Source organism: Peromyscus californicus, unplaced genomic scaffold (assembly GCF_007827085.1).
Source record: "Peromyscus californicus insignis strain IS unplaced genomic scaffold, ASM782708v3 Scaffold_18__1_contigs__length_77618521, whole genome shotgun sequence".
In the NCBI taxonomy this organism is placed as follows: Eukaryota; Metazoa; Chordata; class Mammalia; order Rodentia; family Cricetidae; genus Peromyscus; species Peromyscus californicus.
This window is the reverse complement of record NW_026294480.1, coordinates 55,175,551-55,198,828: the sequence shown is the minus strand read 5'-3', so window position 1 is coordinate 55,198,828 and position 23,278 is coordinate 55,175,551. Positions and strand designations below refer to the sequence as shown.

The 23,278-nt window shown below is 45.3% G+C and overlaps 1 long non-coding RNA gene across 1 annotated transcript; it reads left to right on the top strand.

Annotated features, from left to right (window-relative positions):
* The first annotated feature begins 38 nt into the window (after positions 1–38).
* LOC128113640 (uncharacterized) lies at positions 39–6,375 on the top strand. Its single transcript, XR_008219567.1, has 4 exons — positions 39–629; positions 1,970–2,016; positions 4,178–4,275; positions 5,534–6,375. It is a non-coding gene; the product is annotated as an uncharacterized LOC128113640 (long non-coding RNA).
* Positions 6,376–23,278: the final 16,903 nt, after the last annotated feature.

The window sequence follows — 23,278 nt, the reverse complement described above, 5'->3', positions numbered from 1 at the left end:
CTCTGCGCACGCGCAGCCGCGCCCCCACCCCCCCCCGCGGCGAGGGTTGCGGGTTCGGTGGGCTCCTCGTTCTTTCTTTGCGTTTCGTGGCGGCCTGGGAGCAGCACCGCAGAGCGGTGAGCCGCGGACACGGCCCGTCGTCCCGGGAAAGGCTCCCTGCAGAGCTGTGGTTAAGTCTGTCTGCCCTGTGTCCACCCTGGGGCGTCCAGCTTTGTCCAGTAGGCAGCAATGTTCGCACAATGCTGGGTGTAAATAAAATAATAATAATAATAATAAAACTATCAAAATCAGGGAAGCTAATGTTACGTTCCAAAATTAGGTGGCTTGTGTGATGTTGAAAATCGCAATTAAGAATTTCTAGAAAGCGTGTTCAGAAGTCACCCCGGAGCTCCACCCCTCAGAGCAATTCCATCCATTCAAGGTTGAAACAGAGTAACAAACTTCTAATCCCCTTAGCCCTCTACACCACTACCGTAGCGGACTTATTTACTCTCTAATAGCCGAACAGTTGACTCCTTGATTTCGAATCTGCGTGGATTTGACCATGAATCGTTCACAATGGAGCAAACTTTACCTTGAATCAGTCAGACGAATTTGGGCCTGGTGTGCTTGGAGATAAAAGCGTGGCTGTGAGTTAAACTTTGCTGAACTCCAGTACAAATTGTGTTCCATTGTGATTGTCTTTGTTGTTGTTATTGTGTGGTGTGATGGTTGGTTTGAAAAGTGTCTTGATAAGTACTCCTGGCTAGCCTGAAATTCACAGCTATCCTCCAGCCTCGGGTGGGTGCTCGTCTCTTCCATCCAGTGCTGGGATTGCAGTCCTGCAGCACCATTCCCAGACAAGAAAACCTGTGAAACCACCTATGTGAGAAAAACAAAAACCAGAAGTTTAAGTGAAAGTTTTGTGTGGTCAGCCTTCTTGCAATCTTGAATACTCAGAAGTGAAAGCTAAAATCCATTTTTTTCTTGGAAAACTTTTTTAGACAAAAGTTTATTGCAACAGTGATGAGTCATTAAGATTAAAAGGACAACTAGGTTGCTTTGTAAAATAATTGTAGCAGTTTTTTTCTTCTTGAAACAATGTTTCTTTTATCTGATGGGTTAGTTTATCGCAGAAAACCGTGCTGGTTGTCTAGGCCATGTAGTTCCCCAGCCTAATCGTAAAAGTCCAAATAACTGGCCGGGCGGTGGTGGCGCACGCCTTTAATCCCAGCACTCGGGAGGCAGAGCCAGGCGGATCTCTGTGAGTTCGAGGCCAGCCTGGGCTACCAAGTGAGTTCCAGGACAGGCGCAAAGCTATACAGAGAAACCCTGTCTCGAAAAACCAAAAAAAAAAAAAAAAAAAAAAAGTCCAAATAACTGAGGTGAGGCAACAGTATTCAGTGCTACAGAGAATGTATAAAATATATAACTGTGGCTGGTTGGTGGTGGCTTATGCCTTTAATTCCAGCACTTGGGAGTCAAAGGCAGGCAAATCTCAGTGAGTTCAAGGCCAGACTGGTCTACAAATGGAGTTCCAGGACAGCCAGGACTGTTACACAGAGAAACCCTGTCTCAAAAAAAAAAAACAAAACAAAACATGTGCTATATAAAATGTAGAACCAGTCCCTTTTAAAGAAATGCATGGGCTGGAGAGATGGCTCAGCGGTTAAGAGCACTGACTGCTCTTCCAGAGGTCCTGAGTTCAATTCCCAGCAACCACATGGTGGCTCACAACCATCTGTAATGAGATCTGATGCCCTCTTCTAGCCTGCTGTCATATATGCTGTATACATAATAAAAAAATAAAATCTTTTTTTAAAAATGCATATCTATAGAATATTTTATCCTTTGTATTATGTTGAGGGCATGTGAAACTTCTTAACCATGATGTTTTTAAAATGTTACATTATGTAACTGATACCTGCCTCATCTTTTATACCAACATTCAAGATCGTGACTTATTTTCTTTTCCCTTGTTCCCCCATAGCACTGAAGACTTGGATGATCTTGGAACTCACCAAAGACGTCCTAACTGTAAGGGAAGACAATGTTTATTTGGACTCTTGCTGTTTGTGCTTGTTTTGTGAGCATTGGAACTCTAGATCTTGCTAATATTTATATACCAATCTTTTCAAAAATAACCAAAGGGCTTGGGTGATGGTGGCACATGCCTTCAATTCCAGCACTTGGGAGGCAGAGGCAGGTGATCTCTGTGAGTTCAAGGCCAGGCTGGCCTATGGAAATAGTTCCAGGACAGCCAAGTGCACACAAAGAAAGCCTGTCTCGAAAAACAACCTGAAGGGCTTTGTTGCTGTCATTTTACTCTCCCCCAAAGTTAACTACTTTGTAGTCTTGTAGTCGAAAGTTTTCTCCGTCCCTGCATCCGCAGCCACTTATAAAATAATCACTCAGAGGCTTAATATTATTTACAAACTGTATGGCCTATGGCAGGCTTCTTGCTAGCTAGCTCTTATAACTTGACCCATTTCTATTCATCTATAAGTTGCCATGTGGCCATGGTATTACCAGTCTGCTGGCATCTTGCTTCTCCTTGGGTGGCAGCTGGTGACTCTCTTCTTCCTTCTCTCCATATGGATATCTGCTTGGATTTCCCACCTGCCTCTAAGCTGCCTCGCCATAGGCCAGTGCAGCTTTATTTATCAACCAATCAGAGCAACACAGGTTCACAGCATACAGAAGACCTCTCACAGCACAGTCATGCACAGGACTGCCGTTTCCCACGCTCTCCCAGTGTCTCCAGCACATGTGAAGGGTTGACTCCCCGCCGTTTACTGCTCACATAGAACAGTGCAGGAAGTGCTTACTTAGCACTCGAGGAGGCCTCTGTCAACAGAATGGAGAGAAAGGAAGCATGGTTGTTTTCCTTGGTTTGTAGTCTATGTATAATCAAAATCCAGGAGTTGTTTTCATCTCTGACCTGAACTTGAGTTGGCTTCAGCAAAAGCCAGATATTTACTTAACATTATGCTTAAAAAAAAAAAAAAGAATTGTGTGTGTGTGTGTGTGTGTGTATGCACGTGCACATTGGTGTTTTGCCTGCATGTATGTCTGTGTGAGGGTGTCAGGTCCTCTGGAACTGGAATTACAGACAGACATTGTGAGCTGCCATGTGGGTGCTGGGAATTGAACCTGGGACCTCTGGAAGAGCAGTCAGTGCTCTTAACCACTGAGCCATCTTTCCAACCTGACATTATGCATGATTCTTAAGGGGAATTATGACCCACAAGAGGTTTTGAGAAGTGACTGAAGGTGGATGGTTTCCTTGCTTTCATTTTATCTGCATGTGTAAGGGGCAGAGGACAACTAGTGGGGGGTGATTCTTTTCACTATGGGTCCTGGAGACTGAACTGAGGGCTTCAAGCTTGTGTGGCAAGTGCGTTTCTTCTGAGCCATCTCACTGTCCAGGTTCCTGGGCTTTTCCATGCCTGGGAACCACAGTGGACCCACCCTCCTCTACACTTCTTACATCCTCCTTCCAGTATCCCTGTCTCTACCACCTGCCATCTATACATCAGCTCGCAAGTCTCAGGAAACCTTGCTCAGATGCCTTTCCCCCATTCATTTGCATCTCTTTCATCTCTTTGCCACAGTCACTTTGTTTTTCTTGTAGTTTTTTTCCCCCCTCTCTTCAAATTATCTGTTTAATGTCAGGTAGTGCTTTAGCTCACATACACAGTATATATCCCACAGAAAATGTAGCCCTGGGGAACACCTGGGGCATTTGTGAGGCGGTTGATACAAACCTTGGCTAGATGCAGAGGACAGTCAGCCAGAGACCTGGAAAGATGGTATGTTCTTTCCCCTCCTCATTTCTCCTTCCTAATTACACTTAAAAGTCCAGATAAGGAATACATTTTCCGTGGGTGAAACCCACACGGCCTTGGAAGGTAGGCCTGACTGTGCAGTATTATACAATACATTTAAGAAAAACTCACCCAGGTCTCCCGGCAACAGTATAAGTACTGGCTGGTCCAGCGGCCTGACAGCTGTATCTACACAGGGAAAGGATGATTGCTGGGTGGGCATCAGTGTAGGTTTAGGAGAGCAGAGGAAGAGCTTCCTTCAGCCCTGCTTGCTGCAAGCTGGGTGGGTGACAGCTGAGCACAAATGGTGGAAACCAAGTATGGGGTTTAATGCAATGAAATAAGTCATCTGGGGGCCCATTTTCACACAGGGGCAAGGAAAAACAAGAAACATTTAGTTCACCCCTCAGATGGAGACACGGCACCCCACAAGAATGACCTGTAACAATCATCTCAGCTCAGACCACAGGTGAGAGTTGCTTCTGAGGTTAGTAACACCTAATCCAGCTCTTCTCTTCCAGCCAAACCCTAGCTCATCAGCAGGACTGTGGCAGATTCCTTACTGAGAGACAGAAACATGGGCAGCCAGGAAGGCAGCTGTTGAAGGAGTTCAGGAGCACGTGACTGAGTCTCCTAGAGTCTGCCAGTTTCACACATCCTCGTTAGGACCCCACGGGTAAGGACAGCAGGCTTGTCTTCCTTCATGGAACTCTGGCTCAGACCTTGGCTCTGTTTTATCCAGTGAAACTCTCAGACCTCGGCTCAGTTTTATCCAGTGAAAATCCTTCAGGATACCTGTCATGTCCAAAAAATCAAGGGGTGGAAGCATGGGCGGCACCACTTGCTGTTCCCCCATCAGCCCATTGACAGAGCTCGCTTTGTCCTCCCACAATGTAATGCTGTGCTGGCTCTGAGACCTTAGTTCCAGAAAGGGAGGCAACTTCACCAGGAGAAATAATAATGACCTCACTGAGCTGACTACCACCTGGCCACTCGGCTCCTCGTGCCTCTGAGTCAACAAGCGAAGAAGGAGGTTGAGGGTTCTGTGGGGGGTACGGACTACCAAAGAGAAACGGGGCCCCTACTCCACAGGGAGGTAAGGAAGAGTGAGTCTGGGATCTAGGAGGTCCATAATGAAGGTTAGGTACACCACTGGGTGAAGGACCGTACCAGCTGAAGTTGCCAAAGGCAACAGGAGTATACTGTGTAGTATAAAATAGTTATAAATACCAGCTATGACCACGTGGCAAGTTGTAGAAATAAAAACTATAATTACTATGACTTCCTTTTTATGAAAAAGTGTGTATTTGTGTGTACATTACTGTGCTGGCTCGTTTTATGTCAACTTGACACAAGCTAATGTCATCTGAGAAGAGGGAACCTCAATTAAGAAAATGCCTCCATAAGATCCGACTATAGGCAAGCCTGTGAGGTATTTTCTTAGTGATTGATTAGCCCATTATGGGTGGTGCCATCCCTGGGATGGTGGTCTGGGTTCTGTAAGAAAACAGGCTGAGCAAACCATGAGGAGCAAGCCAGTAAGCAGCACCCCTCCATGGCTTCTGTGCCTCCAGGTTCCTGCCCTCACTGCTTTTGATGATGAACTGTTATATGGAACTGTGAGTGAAATCAACCCTTTCCTCCCCAAGTTGCTTTTGGTCATGATGTTTCATCACAGCAATACTAACCCTAACTAAGACAATTGCCTACTGATTCTTTTTCTGGAGGACCCTTATGAATACAAGGGACACCGCATTCTACCAGGAACTGCACAGCAGGAAAGAACCCCCTGGGACTTGAAGGGCTGGAGGAATCGACTGGCGGAGAATAGAACACTTTAGACTGAAGGGTCCAGGAATATAGAAATATGAAATTACAAGCTTAAGAGATAAAAACTGACAATCATCATCTCTAAAGGTTAACTGCTAACAATGGCTGTCCGCTTTACAGCCAGCTCCTCTGTCAGCAGCCAGGGGTGAACTTTTAACCCCCCTGCCCCTTACAGTCAACAACTGCCTGGACCAAAGTTAACTTTTAATCGTTGTTTCTACGTGACTCCTAGCATGCACCCGTGCCTGATACTATAAAAGGGGGCCAGTACCTGCCTTCATGGCCACAGCCCCAGAATTCCAACATTGGCTGTGGTCTCAGCTAGCTGATAAGCTTTTGTGCCCTGCAGTGTTTTATTTTAATTTTTCTGGAATAAAGTTTGCTTCTGGTTTAATAGACTTTGGTGGTCTGTTCCCCATTATTGAGTGACCCCGGATCCAACAAGAAGATCAATAATAAGAATGAAACAAAGCAATTTGAGAAGGCTAGAGCAGTGTTTCCTGAAGCCCAGGACATTTATCACATTTTAGGTGGCTCACAGTCCGATGAGTCATTATGAAGTGATAGAATTATTACTCAAAGGGCTCTAGCAGGCCCAAGCATGGCAAACCTGGCACCAACAGGCCCATTCCCTCTCCCTTGCTAAAAACCATTCGATGACATTCCTAAAGCTAGCCCCCAAGGCTTATTCCCTTATTTGGCCACTGACTCATTCCTGAGATAAAACACCAAGGTCCAACAATCAAAGTTTATTATTTGGCTAACATGTCCAATCAGGACTTGCCAACTCCCCCTAGCACAGACTCCTCTTTTTTCTCCTTAAAAACCTACTCCTAAAAATACCTGCTCGCTTGCTGTCTGCCTTTGTCCGATCCAGAGGCAGCCCCCAACCCCAGCTTGCCACTCCAGGGTAATACATCTCCTTTGTGCTGAGAATTTGATGTTTGGGTGTGTCCTGTACCCACTGGGGCTGGGGGCACCAATCCCTCTCTTACAATACTCTTTTCAGTTCTTCCTTAAATCCTCCTGTATGGAGAAAGTGTTCTTTGGTTCTGTCAAGTAACAAACATTGTAATGTTTGCTAACCCATTAAAGGGAGAGCCGACCTATGCTTAGCACTCTCAGTAGTGTTGTGGAATATTATTTTAAGATGTATTATATCCGTTTATGCTCTGGAACATTTGTTTAATGATGCAAAGATGTGTTGCATTTCTTTATGTTGCATTTGTTTAACTCTGTGAAGCTGTGTTACTTTGCCTGTCTAAAACACCTGATTGGTCTAATAAAGAGCTGAATGGCCAATAGCAAGGCAGGAGAAAGGATAGGTGGGACTGGCAGGCAGAGAGAATAAATAGGAGAAATCTGGGAAGAAAGGTCAAGGAATGAGGAGGGCTTCAGGAGCCAGCCACCCAGCTACATAGCCAGACATGGAGTAAGAAGGAAAGAAAAGGTATACAGCAATAGAGAAAGGTAAAAGCCCTGAGGTCAAAGATAGATGGGATAATTTAAAGTTAAAAAAGGCTGGCAAGAAACAAGCCAAGCTAAGGCCTGGCATTTATAATTAAGAATAAGCCTCCATGTGTGATTTATTTGAGAGCTGGGTGGCAGGCCCCCCAAAGAGTAAAACAACAACACAGGAGTGTCCTTATCTAGGTAGGATTAAACAATATTCTCCTTCTCTTTGTGGTGACTGAAACTAATTTGCTATTTTCAGCTGTGATAGTTTTCATTTCAGGGGCAGAAGTTTGAGTCCCAGCATCCACAAGGCAGCTCTGCCTGTAACTCCAGTTGTCTGCCCTCTTCTGGCTTCCAGGGCACCAGGCACATGCATGTGGTGCACAGGCATACATGCGGGCTAAACACCCATACACATTTAAAAAAAAAAAACATGAAAGGGGGTTGGTGATTTAGCTCAGTGGTAGAGTGCTTGCCTAGCAAGTGCAAGGTCCTGGGTTTGGTCCTCAGCTCCAAATTTAAAAAAAAAAATGAAAGAAAAAAAGTTTATCTGGATGATTTTAAATTGGTTGGTTCAAAAAAATACCAATAATTATGACAGTTCCTTTGATACTTGGGCATCTCAGAATGTAGGAAGACAGTGTGTGATTGACTCAATTTTCAAAGCAGTGCATGCAAAGAAATGGCAAAGGAGGAGATCACCGAGACAAAGATGCAATTAGGAGGACAATGGAAGAGATGCTAAGGACCTGGAGTGCAACCGTAAAGTGAACAGAGAATTCCTGAAAAATGTTCAACAAGAGAGCCACAAAAGATGTCTGTTGACACACCGCTTGGCTAGTGAGGTGAAGTCTCGAGGATTGAAGGATATAATCCAAAGATCTGAGTGGGGTCAAAACGGGACTCCAGGCTCCTGAGACCAATGGTCGTGTAAACAAAGCACTCTCACTTTTATTATTAAAGCCACAACACCTGAGGTGCCGTTCACAGCTAGCTTAAGCAGATACAAGTAGGGAAGGGAATACACCTGGTGTGCCTTCTTATCTTTGGTCATAAGAGCCAAGAATATTCCTCCCAGGCCTTTGCCTTTCCCGCAGAGATAATGTGGACTCGCCAGGGCATTTTCTTCATTTCCGTTCTTTCAAATACATTCATCCATCTTACTTTATGCAATTCTTTCCAAAAGGCCACCTTGTGAGAAGCACATTCTGCACTCTGCCCCATCTGTGGTTCACAGTAACTTCACAGCTTTCTTACACAGGCTCCCACAGATGTCTCCAAAATAAAGCATGGACGCTGCTTTAGGGTGGGGTAGAGGGATTTCACAAGTAGGCCTAGTTTTAGACAAAGCTACTCTTTTTAATATTTTAAAAGTTATTTTAAGTGCGTGAGTGTTTTGCACGTATGTGTGTGCACCATGTGCACACCTGGTGTTGGAGGTCAGACGAGGGTACCTGTTCCCTGGGCCTGGAGTTACAGTTTCAAACCACCATAGAGGTACTAGGAACCGAACTTGGGTCCTCTGCAAGAGCAACAAAGGCTCTTAATGAATAAACCATCTCTCCAGCCCTCAAAGCTCTTTTTGATGACTTGGTCTATCCCTTAAATCAGTGGAAGCTTCTGGAGTAAGTTCAGTAGATCCTTTTAAGAGCTTTCAACCCAATATAGCTGGTTGATGCAGTTTAGCCGTGAACACAATAGCTACCTTAGAAATACAAAGCATGGCACCTCTACAGATGTATTATCTATGCCATGATAAAATTTTATAAGAATTTAGAATATAGCCGGGCGGTGGTGGTGAACGCCTTTAATCCCAGCACTCGGGAGGCAGAGGCAGGCGGATCTCTGAGTTCGAGGCCAGCCTGGTCTGCTGTGGGATGGTCTGTATGTCAAGTGTGTTGCTGATTGGTCAATAAATAAATCACTGATTGGCCAGTAGTCAGGCAGGAAGTATAGGTGGGACAAGGAGGAGAATAAAGCTGGGAAGTGGAAGGCTGAGTCAGAGAGACACTGCCAGCCACCACGATGACAAACAGCATGTGAAGATGCCGGTAAGCCACGAGCCATGTGGCAAGGTATAGATTAATGGAAATGGATTAATTTAAGCTATAAGAACAGTTAGTAAGAAGCCTGCCATGGCCATACAGTTTGTAAGCAATATAAGTCTCTGTATTTACTTGGTTGGGTCTGAGCGCCTGTGGGACTGGCAGGTGAGAGAGATTTGCCCTGACGGTGGTGGGCCAGGCAGGAAAACTCTAGCTACACTGGTCTACAAAGTGAGTTCCAGGACAGGCACCAAAGCTACACAGAGAAACCCTGTCTCAAAAAAAAAAAAAAAAAAAAAAAGGAATTTAGAATATAATATTACTGATAGGATAATAGTTATCAAAATATGAATGACGAAAGTCAGAACAAACGATGTCCTCATCTTCCATGTGATTCAGGTCAGTCACTTCACATTCCGTGTCCCACCAGCTCTGGCTGTACGTACAGCTGTTGGCAGGACGTTGTTCCCCACAGAGACTGGCCCAGGCACTGTCAGCTGCTCAGAAACAGTGGCCACACTCGTTTGTAGGACCAGATGCCAGACATCTGTCTCCTATCAACTAGGATCAAAACAAAGCCCTGCCCAAGAGCTGACTTAACGTAGAATACGTAACCTAAACAAAGATGGCCCTGTTGCCTGTTCAGCACCGTATCTACCACAGAATCTTCCATCTTCTCAACAGCTGGAGGAATCAAGGCCTTTCCGTGCGGCCTTTGCTCTTCCGTCTTTTTTCTCTGAAGCTAGACTGCCTTATTTCTTCCACTATCTCTTTAGGCTCTCCTCTTCTTGACCTTAGAGTCTTTATAAGACCCTCAGCCTCCATCCATCCTATGACCCAAAGCTCAGCAATTTTCTGATTTCCCCATCAGATCTCTTCTGACTTTGGGATTTGTATCACATACCCTAATCCCTCATTCCTAGGCCTGTGTCTTCGTATTTGCTTCTCGTTTGACTATATTTACATATCCCAAATATATGTATTTCCACCTACATTCTTAAATAACCTTCACCCTACCCACAAATGTGACCTAATTATGTTTCCAAGGCTGGCCTGGAGACCCCAGGTTTAAGTGATTTTCCTACTTCAGCTTCCCAAACGGCTGGTCATGCACCACTACTCCCAACAAGGATCCCCCTTTAAAATTACTATTTGATTTTTTTATGTGTATGGTGTTTTGCTTGCATATATGTCTGTGTACCATGTGCATGCCTGCAGAGGTGAGAAATGGGCATTGTGAGCTACCGTGTGGGTGTTGGGAATGGAACTCTGGTGTTTTTCTTTTTTTTTTTTTTTTTTTCGAGACAGGTTTCTCTGTGTAATAGCCCTGGCTGTCCTAGAACTCTCTTTGTAGACCAGGCTGGCCTTGAACTCACAGAGATCCACCTGCCTCTGCCTCCAGAGTGCTAGGATTAAAGGTATGTGCCACTATGCCTGGCTTAGAACCTTGGTTCTTTAGAAGAGCAGCCAGTACTCTTAACCTTTGAAGACATCTCTTCAGTCCTGAGTGAGCCCATTTTTGTCCCTCAGTCACTGAGGCTGATTGAATGAAACACAACAGACTGTGACTTCACCTCCTGTGGTGGTCAGTTTTAATTGTCAAACATTACATAATCTAGAATCTTCTGGCGGGCAGGTCTTCAAGCACACCTGTGAGGGATAGCAAGGTTAGCTCCAGAGAGTGTCTGTGAGAGATTATCTTCATTGACGTGGGAAGATCAGTTTAACTGTGGGTAGAACCATTCTTTGGGTAGGGGGAATGTGTGCTGGTTAAAGTGGGAAATGGGAGCTGAAATGTTCATTTGCTGGTGGTGGACTTCATGTGACTAGCTGTTGCTGTATTCCTTGCCTCGATTTCCCACAGTACCTTGAACTGTGAGCTAAAAGAAAGCCACTCGTCCTGAAGTTGGTATTTTATCACTGCAATGGTAGAAGAAACATCTTCCCAATGGCCGGGTGCGGTTTAATAGAAAGCTGGGCACTGTTAACTGATGACGCACCAAGAGAACAGAGTAGCTTATCTTTTATTCTTGTGTCTGTGTCTTTTAGATTTTAGCTGTCTTAGCAGAAAGGATTTGAGTAATGAAAGTCAATGGGGGTGACTACTGTCTTAGATAAGGTTTCTCTTGCTGGGATGAAACACCATGAGCAAAAGCAAGTTGGGGAAGACAGGGTTTATTTTGCCTGTACTGCCGCATTACAGTCCATCATCAAAGGAAGTCAGGACAGGAGCTCAAGCAGGACAGGAACCTGGGAGGCAGGAGCAAATGCAGAGGCCATGGGTGCTGCTTACGGGCTTGCTCAGCCTGCTTTTTTATAGAACCCAGGATCACCAGCCCAGGGGTAGCACCACCCACAATGGGCTGGGCCCTCCCCTGTTGATCACTAATTAGAATGTCTCCGTAGGCAAGCCTGTGTGGCATGTTCTTAGTTGAGATTCCCTCTTCTCAGACGACTGTAGCTTGTGTCAAGCTGACATGAAGCCAGCCAGCACAATTGTATACAGTCCACAAAATCCTGTTGTGCATCTTATGAGTAAAGAGAGGAGTCGGAAGGCTCCAAACACAAAGTACTAAGGAAATGGAAATGGTAATTAGCCTGCTTTGATAAGTATACATTGTATACAAGTAAAATCGATGTACCTGGGCCTGGATCAATGGCTCAGCGGTTAAGAGCACTGGCTGCTCTTCCAGAGGACCCGGGGGTCCCATCCCAAGCACCTGCATGGTGACTCACAGTAGTCAGTAACTCCAGCTCCAGAGGGATCTGCTGCCCTCTTCTGGTCTCCACTGGCACTTCATGTACCTGATGCTCAGACAGACCTTCAGACAAAACACCCATACACACAAAACAATACAATAATTTTAAAAAAGGAAATTGTTGTATCTCACAGGTATATAGAACTCTGTTAGCAAAAACATTTTTTTTTTTTGGTTTTTCGAGACAGGGTTTCTCTGTGTAGCTTTGCACCTTTCCTGGAACTCACTTGGTAGCCCAGGCTGGCCTCGAACTCACAGAGATCCGCCCGGCTCTGCCTCCCGAGTGCTGGGATTAAAGGCGTGCACCACCACCGCCCGGCAGCAAAAACATTTTTGAGTATGTGATGCACACTTTTAATACTAGCACTAGGGAGATAGAGGCCGGTGAATCTCTGTCAGTTTGAAGTCAGCCTGGTCTTTGTAGTGTGATCCAGGCCAGCCAGGGCTACATAGTACGACCTTGTCTTAATTTTTTTTTAATGTTTAAAGAGATAGTAATATAATTACTCTAATTATATCATTTATTATATATACACACCAAATTATCATACCACACTCCATATATGTATGGTTAAAATTCAAACTTTAAAGGGAAGTTTGAATCAGTAACTCACTGTTTCAGATTATGGAGTTGTGGTTATTAAATGTGGCAAGCTTATAAGGAACCCCGAGCAGATTTTGTTGCTAGTGAATGCTTGAGTAAAACCTGACAAATTCCAGTACATACTAGTGAACATAATAGAGCTGAACTCAAAAGGTATTTATGGAGAACATACTTAGTAATAACAGTTTCTCAATAAGCTTCACCTTCTGTTTATCTGACACAGATGATCAGTAGATCTCATTCCTTGAAGTTGGATTCAAATTTCCCAAATCGCAGATTCGTGCTGGCTTTCAGAGTGAATCACTGTAATGACAAGTGACCTGACTAATAATGTCACAGATATATGTATACATCTGAATGTCTACGATAGTGTGAGGAGGGCAACAAAAGGAAATCAAATACATCCTGGCAAGTAAACAGTAATTCACAGTTTAGCCAAGAAAATACTGGCGTGGGGTTAGTGCCTGTAGGTCAGAACAGTGCCCAGCCTGGGACAGTACCATTGTGCCCAGCCCGGGGCACCACCATTGCGTCCAGCCTGGGATACCCCCATTACTGGTACCAAGGGATTGTGGTTTCCAGAATGAAAGAGGGAGTCTGTTGCCCACAGACAATCAAGAAGCTGGCTTGGTAAGATAGCAAGAAAGGGGACGAGAAGACAAGACAGGAGTGTGACTAACTTCATTCTTATTTTTAAATTTCAACAGAGAGTTGCCCTGGTAATGTAACAGCAGCAGCAGCAGCAGCAGCAGCAGCAGCAGCAGCAGCAGCAACAACAACAACAAAAACCCTTTGCTGTCAAACACTTAAACACCTCTAGTTCATAACTTCTCAGAATACAGCACTGAGATGAAGCAATCCCTGGAGATGAAATCCTCCAGGCACAGCCATCCATCCACCTGCACATGCTCTGTGGATCGCCTGTGCCAATGCCCTTCACATGATACTTTAAACAGCCTACCACGAAGATGAAATAAGGTTTCCAGTAGGTGGGAGTGCAGAATGGAGACTCGTAGATGATGGCAATGTCCACAGTGGTTTCCCACCCTCATCCCTAGAATCAATTTCTTGAGGGAAAAGTACCCCACCCCCATGAAGAGCATGAGTTCTAATAGAATCAGCAGCGGCAGCTCTTCTGGAAGGAACTCCCCTAATGGCTCCAGTGAGTCTCTATTCCATACCACATAATCTCAAGTATTTTTAACTAGTTACATCCCTTCAATTACCAGTAGCACCACACCCTGCCCCCCTCCCCAAGCTCCACCTACAGAATCCTGTAACTGGAGCTCGCTGTGCATAATTCTCATTGTTAATATTTAAGCTGATTGGCCAATGGCTGGGCAGGAAGATTGAGCTCAAAAGCCAGCCTAGGAGAATTCTGGGAAGGGGAAGGGCGGAGTCAGAGAGTTGCTGGCAAACACAGAGAAGCAAGATGAGAATGCTGTACTGAGAAAAGGTACCAAGCCACACGGCTAAATATAGATAAGAATTATGGGTTCACTATGTAAAAGCTAGTTAGTAACAAGCCTGAGCTGTTGGCTGAATATTTATAATTTATATTCAGCTTCTGAGTTGGTTATTTGGGACTGGGTGGTTGAGACAAGAAACATCCTTTTACAGGATCTCCTGTGACTCAGTCCCCACATTAGGAGTCCTGATGTGGAAGGCACTATTTTGGTCTCCAGGCTTGTCTTAGTTTCTTCCCAATTGCCGTGAAAGCACCATGAGCAAGACAACTTATAACAGAGTTTATTGGGGCTAACAGTTCCAGAGGGTGAGTCCATGACCATCGTGGCAGGGAACATGGCAGCAGGTAGACATGGTGCTGGAGCAGTAGCTGAGAGCTCACATCTGATCTGCAAAGGTACATGGTGGGAGGGCACTAACTGGGAATGGTGTGAGCTTTTGAAACCTCAAAGCACACCCCTAGTGACACACCTCCTCCAACAGGGCCACAACTCTTAATCCTTCCTAAACAATTCCACCATCTGGGGACCAAGCATTCAAATATATGAGCCTGTGGGGGGTCCTTCTCATTCAGACTCCACCAAGTGGTTACCATTTTCGAATCCCTTCTATTTATTGTTAACGTGAGGCAGCTGCATATGAGTATATAATAGTCTGACACTGGGTAAAGAAAGGACATCTCATCCCCTGTTTGGTAGATGCGTCTAGAGACACAGTCCAAGACAGCCCCGAAGGAGGCTGCCTGACTGGCTTTCTGAAGCCACTGAGCACTGAACTGAACTCCTGAGGACTTTCTTCATGTGTCCAGCTCCAAGGCGGGATTCTTCTTCCACTCCACTTCCTGTTTTCTGAGATCTGTATGTGATTTGTGGTCACACCTTTCCCATTTCATTCTGTTAGCATCTCACTGCTCTTCCAGCATGTTGAGATATTGGAGAATTCCGACTCTATCATCTAATATTGTTGTTCATTTACCTTTTCTTTTCTCAAGAAATCTTCATGCAAGTCAGAAAGAAGCAAACAAAATGTTTGAGGAAAAAGAAGTAAAAGAGTCAGTTCCTAGTTTGGTCATATGCTGAGCTGCCATGCATGAGGGTTAGTTAGTGTGTGTCTAAGCATGCCTTAAAAGTTAGGATCATATTCCCCATGTCTCTCCATTTCAGGCAGAGAGGGGATGGAGACAGTACTGTCACTGAAGTTTCAAAATAACATGCGCTTGCCATCTGTGGCTTAATCATCCAGTATGTGTCAATGTACACCACAATGCAGACATTGCTGGAATGATAGAATGTTGAAAAGTCCAAAACTTGTTTTATTTCAAGTCCGCAGTACCTGAACCATGGAATTACTTTGACCATATTAACAACTGAGTGGGCCCACAGCACAGTTTTGGAGAGAAAGACTTTACCTCAATGTTGTATGGGTTTTGGGGTGAGACATCTATTCACCCCAGATAAGGCACCAGGGGCAGGTTAAAGAAATGACTCCCCCAGCTCTGCCTTGGTAAACTAGTGAGTTTAAATGATGACTTTCAGGAGCTTAGATAATTTACAGGCAGCTACTCCCCAGAAAAGCCTCTCTCCCGGCGATGCTAGCGGTATATTTATCCTCAGAGAGGGAGGGGGCTAATGAGCTTTGTGGCCTCCCCTTCGAGGAGGGAGTGTTAGCCAGTCCAATCTTGTGAGAAATCACTGCTGCTCTGCCTCTGAGACAGAGTTCAACAGCACTGCGGATGCTCTCTCTGGTGAGGGTCAAAGGGGAGGGTGGCCTTGAGTTAATTAGACATTTGGCCCAATCCTTCATTCGGTGAGAAGAGAGCCAGCTCATGAGCGTTAACTCATGCTACTTGGAGGCCGAAGCAGTTATAAAGCTACTTTGGAATGGCCTCAAGTGCGCCTGAGGGACCCGTTTTTTGACAGATGTGCTCATGTAGTCCGGTCAGTTGGCATATGGAATTTTTATGTACAAGTGCCTGCAGAAGTTTCGCCATGTAACTTTTATTAAAATGTGCATACAGATGGTATGCACATTACACTCAGAGGCACACTTTGCAACTGGCCTTCCCTTCCGGGCCTGCTGGCTGCTCTGCTCAGTGTGTGTGTGTGTGTGTGTGTGTGTGTGTGTGTGTGTGTGTGAGAGAGAGAGAGAGAGAGAGAGAGAGAGACCCACAGACCCCAGCCCACACAGAGGCATGAGGGGCCCAAAGCCCACCCTCCCACCTATCCTGCCAGGGTCCCCTGTGGAGCCCTCCCTTCCCTGTTAAGGTCTTCCTTCCCCCACTCCCTTGCTCTTTCTTTGATTCACCACCCCTGGCTTTCCATCTCCTGCACCTGGGCCAAGGCGAGGCAGGTCTAACCCGTGGCTTGTTTGGGCTACACACAACCAAAGATAACTCCCAGTGTGGCCCAACACAAAAAGGGTAAATTTACTTAGAGCATTAGGACACTGGTTGTGTGGTTTTTTTTTTTTTTTTCTGACTTCACTGTAAGCTTCTCCACGGTGAACTTTGTAGCCAACAACAATCCAGTTGCAACATCGAAAGGCTGGTTGCACCTAGCCGAAGATAAGCAAGGGAAGAACACTCCTGGGAGGTGTTCTCTTCAATCTCTCTGCTCTCTGTCTCACTCCCTCCCCATCTCTGTCTGATGGTCTGAGCTGGTACTGCCTTCCTTGTTCTTGGACTGTGCTACAGTTTGAACATGGTTGGTCCCTCCCTCCCTCATGTTGGAGGTTAACCCCATTGTGACAGACTGAGAGAGTAGGAATTTAATCTATGGTGTTAGAGGTTGCCTCTCTGAGAGCGTGTGTAAATACAGAAGGTCAGCAGGTGGGGCCTCTGCAATGGAATATTGATGGCTTTATAAGAATGAAGAGCTACACAGAGAAACCACAAAGAGCAATCACTAGAAAGACAAGCTGTCACTAGGAAGACAAGCCTAGATGGTTTGGAAGACCAAGTTGAGGAACTGAGCTTTGATAAAAATTATTTTGAAGTTAATTTGGAAGAACAAATATTCAACAGTAGGTCAAATATTTGAAAAAAATGTTTTTTTCTGAGACATGGTTTCTCTATGCAGCCCTGGCTGTCCTGGAACTCACTCTGTAGACCAGGCTGGCTTTGAACTTTGAGATCCATCTGCCTCTGCCTCCCAAGTACTGGGATTAAAGGTGTGCACCACCAACCCCCAGAAAAATATTTGAAAAATCTTTTTTGTTGTTGTTGTTTTTTTGTTTTTCGAGACAGAGTTTCTCTGTGTAGCTTTGCATCTTTCCCGGAACTCATTCTGTAGCCCAGGCTGGCCTAGAACTCACAGAGATCCACCTGCCTCTGCCTCCCAAGTGCTGGGATCAAAGGCGTGCGCCACCACTGCCCAGCTTGAAAAATCTTAATGAGGAAGAATTGAATTAAATCTAACGAGTGTCAAAACATGTCAAATTACAGAAATTAAGCCAGTGTTAGATAGGTTAAATGGAAAGGCTATGACTTCTAGAAAGAAACTAAAATGAGTGATATAAGCAACACTTTACATTTGGAGGAAGTAGGTCTCATTCAGTAAACAGCATTGACCAGTTGTGGAGGTTCATGCCTGTAACCCCAGGGCCGTGGGAAGGAGACAGGAGGCTGTCTGGGGCTCGCTGACCAAACAATCTGGCTAAAACGGTGAGCTTCAGATTCAGTGAGAGACCCTGCCTCAAAGACATGATTGAAGAAAGACATCTGGGTGTCAGCCTCTGGCCTTCACATGCTCCTGCACACACACGTGTGCAAAAGTGAACATACCACACACAAAACCCCCGAATATAAATAAGTGGGTTTTAGAACAACTACCACCCAACTGAAGGAGAAAATTGACTATCCACTCGCCCTCGAAGGAAGGTAGGCGAACAATGTTGTGGAGGCCCAAATTGCTTCGGGTCAGAGAATCTGGGCTTGCTTTACACAGCAGGGCTGCACAATGAGATGATCTGACCATAGTTACCAGGTGTTTGGAAGCGTCTACACTTGGCTGTATGGTGTGCTTTCATCTAGCAAGGGGGAGGTCTTTTGCCTCTCCCCTTGGCATATTATAAAAAGCCTTTTGAATAAACCTTCAAGGCCATTGGGTAGTGATCCAGGCCCTCCTGAAGCTATCCTGTGCTTCTCCTTGTTGGCTAGGTCTCTCTGTCTACCTAATATTTCTTATCCCTCTCTCCTCCTCCTCCTAAGAACCCTAGAAAAGGTGGGAAAATTAGGAGCTGGACTCCCACAGTATCCCACAGAATGTGAATGGACAATTCACAAAGAAAACAATGAAAATATATATGTATTCAAACTCAACATCAGTTAAGGAGTTAATTATTAATTAACATTTATTAATGTTAACAATTCATTACCATTAGTTAATGAATTAATTAAAACTTGATTTTTATTTTTACTATCACAACAGAAATACTTTAACAGGATATAGTGTAGAACATGGGCAAGGATGTAGGAGACCATAGATGATGAGGCCGAGGTAGACAAGTTGGGACAGAGTCCATTGCTTCTGAAGCTGTTGGGTGTCTGTCAGTCATTCCAGCTGGAGTTCTTGACAGCACAGGAAGACAGACAGCAGGAAAGCCAGGGAGAAAGATTTGAGAAGACGTTGAGAACACGTGTAGTTTCTGATGCCATGCATCTAACTTCCACTTCCTAATTCTTCCTCATTCATGCTTTTGATATTTATAGAATACCCCAAGGATCAACTCTAAGAACTCAGTGCACATTTATTCTGGCTTCTATTAAAAATCATTTTCATGTTTAGTGTTTACAGCAGGAAACAATGCCATGACTTAAATGAGCCGAGATGTCTACCTAATATACAGTGTGGTTGGCAAAGATGCCCACTGCGGGGCCGGGTGGGGTAGCAGGAGCGCATGAGTCTCAGTTCATTAGCTATGGGCTTTTGGGAAGGTTGTTCAATAGTTCTCAGTGTGTTTGCTATGCATTTGTATTAATGTAACTAGGCACAACCGCCTAGAGTGTTATTATGAGTGTTTTATTAAGTAAAACTGTGTACATTAGGTCCCGAGACTTGGTATGCACTCAGCAAAAGCAGATTTCCTTCTAGGGAGAACCAGCAGTGCGGTAACTTCTCTCACCCTCTGTATCTCTGCATCACTGTTTCCCAGCAGGTCCTGGGCCTTGTAATCCGAAGCCTTGATAATCTCCGATGAAGGGTCCTTGGCAATAATAATAATAATTTAGATTTTGAAATGAGCTCTTTCCTATTTTTGTGTGCCTCCAGGCCGAGAGGAAAGCTCTGGCTTCTGGTGGAACGCTGATGTCTAATCCAGAATGGCCCCTGTCCAGCTCCCCAGCTGTGTAGGGAAATGGGTATGGCTGCATAAAAATCGAAGAGTATGTGACCCCATCTGGTGAGGAAATGGAGAACAAAGGACGAGCAAACGGGAGCCAGCAAGGCCTGTTAGATGCGCTAACCACATTGCTCTAAAGACGCCGTCTCTGAGGACTATGAAATGTGCATGGCTGTCAGCATTTGGGGACTACCTGTGGTCCTCACGTTAATGACAGGACAATGTAAGTATAAACCAAAAGTTGGGGTCCAAAGTACACATATAGAAAGGGGCTTGGTGGAGACTTCACTGTCCCATCTGACACTGATATGTGATGTTAAGTCACACAGCTTCTGACATTACTGCTGCATTTCCCTTTAAGAGGTAAAGTAGACCGGTTACTTAAAGAGATAAATCAGCATCGGAGGGAGGTGGAAAGGGAAGATCACTGCTGCCCACTGCAATCTTCCTGCCAGGTGCATTAGAAGTACCTGCAGAGTTGGTTAAATACGTAGACCAGAGCCCCTGTGCCTGTAACAAAGTATTATGGGTAGGGCTGGCTTATCAACAGCAAGAATTTCATTCTCGAAGTTCTGAATTCAGGGCACCCGCACCGCTGGGTTCTGGTGAGGACTTAGACTGCAATCTTCTCACTATATCCCCACACGCTGGGAAGGGGTCTAGAGAGTTCCCTGGAGGAGTCCCTTTTGAAAGGGCATTACTCCCATTCATGAGGGCTCCCACCTTATCATCTAACCATGCCCCTATGTTCCACATTCTAATCTCATTACATTTACCCTAGAATGTGCTTCTTTCTTCAAATACTTTTATTATCATTTAATTATGTGTATGTGTATATGTCTGCATATGAGGGGGACAGAGGGATGTCAGATCCCCTGGAGCTGGAGTTTCAGGCAGTTGTGAGCTGCCTGAGATGGATGCTGGGAATTGAACTTGAGTCCTCTGCAAGAGCAGTATGTGCTCTTAACCACTAAGCCATTTCTCCAGCATCCACTAGGATTTCAGCACGTGAATTTGGGGGTGGCACACACCCAGACCATTGTGCTGGAGCGGGACCTGAGACTTTCAAACTCCTAGGTGCTGTGGCTGCAGGGCTGGGAGAGCCAAGAATGCTATCCTGGGTAATTTCCAGATTGCTGGGGAATTCACCCTGAAGACTGATTAGTCCTCCACCCAGAGTATGCAAACCAGGTTACTCTAGTTTTCAGAACATGAAAATAACTATCCCGGGGCTGGAGAGATGGCTCAGAGGTTAAGAGCACTGACTGTTCTTCCAGAGGTCCTGAGTTCGATTCCCAGCAACCACATGGTGGCTCACAACCATCTGTAACGAGATCTGGTGCCCTCTTCTGGCCTGCAGTCATACATGCTGTATACGTAATAAATAAAAAAATAAATAAAAAAATAAATCTTAAAAAAAAAAAGAAAAGAAAAGAAAAGAAAATAACTATCCCAATCTTTCTTTGTCCTAAAGGAGAAAGGATTTCTCAGCTGGAGCAGACACAACTTATTATAATAGGAGTGTAGATAACAGTACTGTATACTGGCTAAACATTAGGGAAATCTAGGAACCAGGAAGGAAGGAAACCCAGGCTTCACACTCAGGTATTCTTTGATGATGATGATGATGATGATGATGATGATGATGATGATGATGTGTGTGTGTGTGTGTGTGTGTAGTGTGTGGGGGGCATGTGCCACTGTACTCATGTCAGGGTATGAGTGTAGAGGTCAGAGGATAAATTTATCAAGTCAATTCTCTCCTTCCTCTTTTCCAGGGCTCCGGGGTTGGAACTCAGGCTGCTAGGATTATGTAACGATAGTCTTTTCTCATGGAGCCTTCTCACCAGCTCTACACCCAGATGTTCTGAGTTAATTGATTTGGAGGGGGTTGCGAACAGGATTAAGTTTTCAAAGCCCAGGAACTTGTAGCCAGAGTTGAGAACGGCTTCATTAGATCATTGTTCTCAAGTTTTTCTACACATTGGAAGCACTTGGAGAGCTTAAAAAAAAAAAAAAAAAAGATGCTGTCTTAGGGTTTCTGTTGCTCTGAAGAGACACCATGACCAAAGCGACTCTTAGAAAGGAAAACATTTAATTGGGGCTTACTTCCATTTCAGAGGTTTAGTCAGTCCATTATTTAGTTTATTGTAAGCATGGTGGCTGCAGGCAGACACGGTGCTGGGGAAATAGCTAGAATTCTACATCTGGATCCCCAGGCAGCAGGCAGAGAGAGAGAGAGAGCCACTGGACCTGGATTTGACATTTGAAACCCCAAAGCCCATCTCTAGTGAAACACTTCCTCCAACAAAGCCACACCTCATAATGCTACTCCCTCAGCGTTCAAATGTAAGACTCTAAGGGCCATTTTTTTTTTTTTTTTTTTTTTTTTGGTTTTCCGAGACAGGGTTTCTCTGTATAACAGTTCTGGCTGTGCTGGAACTTGCTTTGTAGACCAGACTGACCTCCTGACCTCGAACTCACTGAGATCTGCCTGCCTCTCCCACCCAAGTGCTGGGATCAAAGGCACGCGGGCCACCACTGCCAGGCTCTAAGGACTATTCCTATTCAAATCACCACAGGTGTTCTGATTCTACCCCAAATAATTCAGTTCAATCACAACAGGATGCAGCCTGGACATCCAGAGTTCAGGCCAGAGATGTAGCTAGGCTCCCATCGTAATTAGCCATTCCACTGTAACATGCTGCTTCGCAAAATGTCCCTGAGGAACCTTTTAGAAAAGCAGTTCTCTGCTGGCGGTGGTGACACACACCTTTAATCCCAGCACTCAGGAGGCAGAAGCAGGCAGATCTCTTGAGTTCAAGGCCAGCCTGGTTACAGAGGGAATTCCAGGACAGCCAGGGCTACACAGAGAAACCCTGTCTTGAACCACCCTCCCAAAAAAAGAAAGAAATGCAGTTCTCTGAATGAACACAAGATCCAATGCAGCAGCATCCTGAGCTATACCAAGACCTCCAGGAGACTCTGATCCCCTTGTGGTGAAGAATAGCTTCCACACCCCACGGTTGTTTGTGGTCCAGCTTGTCTCCTTCCAGAGGCCAGCCAGTTCAAGAATCAAGAACCACAGTGAAAGGCACTGGCTACCTCGTGGAAAGGTCACAGTCACGACAGAACCCAGTGTTAGTTTTTAGAGCTTTATTAGGAGGGAAAGGGAGGGAGGGGAAAGAAGAGAGCCAGGCCTGGAGAGAGAGAGAAAGATGGGGGGAGAGGGAGGGAGCAGAGCAGAGCAGGGAACAGAGAGAGAGAGAGCAGAGGGAGAGCATGGAGTCTGCATCTGGCTTTTTTTTTTTTTTTTTTTTTTTTTTTTTTTTTTTTTTTTTTTTTTTTTTTTTTGTTTTTCATGACAGAGCTTCTCTGTGTAGCTTTGCGCCTTTCCTGGAACTCACTTGGTAGCCCAGGCTGGCCTTGAACTCACAGAGATCCGCCTGGCTCTGCCTCCCGAGTGCTGGGATTAAAGGTGTGCGCCACCACCGCCCTGCATCTGGCTTTTTAAGGTGTTTATGTAGTCGCCAGACATAAGACACAAGACTCCGTCCCTCCCCTCCCCCCGCCCTCTCCGGCTCCCCCCCCCCCCCCCCCAGCTGTGCATGCGCAGGAGTGAGGGCAGGATCCTAACACACAAGTCCCTGGACATTGGACAATAGCACATCTCCTAGGTGAGGTGCCAACTTTCTCAGTGTGGCTGAAATTTCCTATACCCTGTGAAGATTTTTTGTTGGCTGGAAACTGCTAGCATCAAACTGGAAGCATCTGCGAGGCACAGCAGCTGTACTTCTGGTCAACAAAACCAAGTCAAGGAATCGCAGCAAACGTTGTCCTGTATTGTCTGGGACGCGAGACTGGCATGAAGTGTGGGAGAGAAGGGAGTGGAGGCATGTGTTCACAGCTGCGGAGGCCAGAGAGGAGCTTGTTTGGGGCGTTTTATTATTTATTTATTTATTTATTTTGATATGG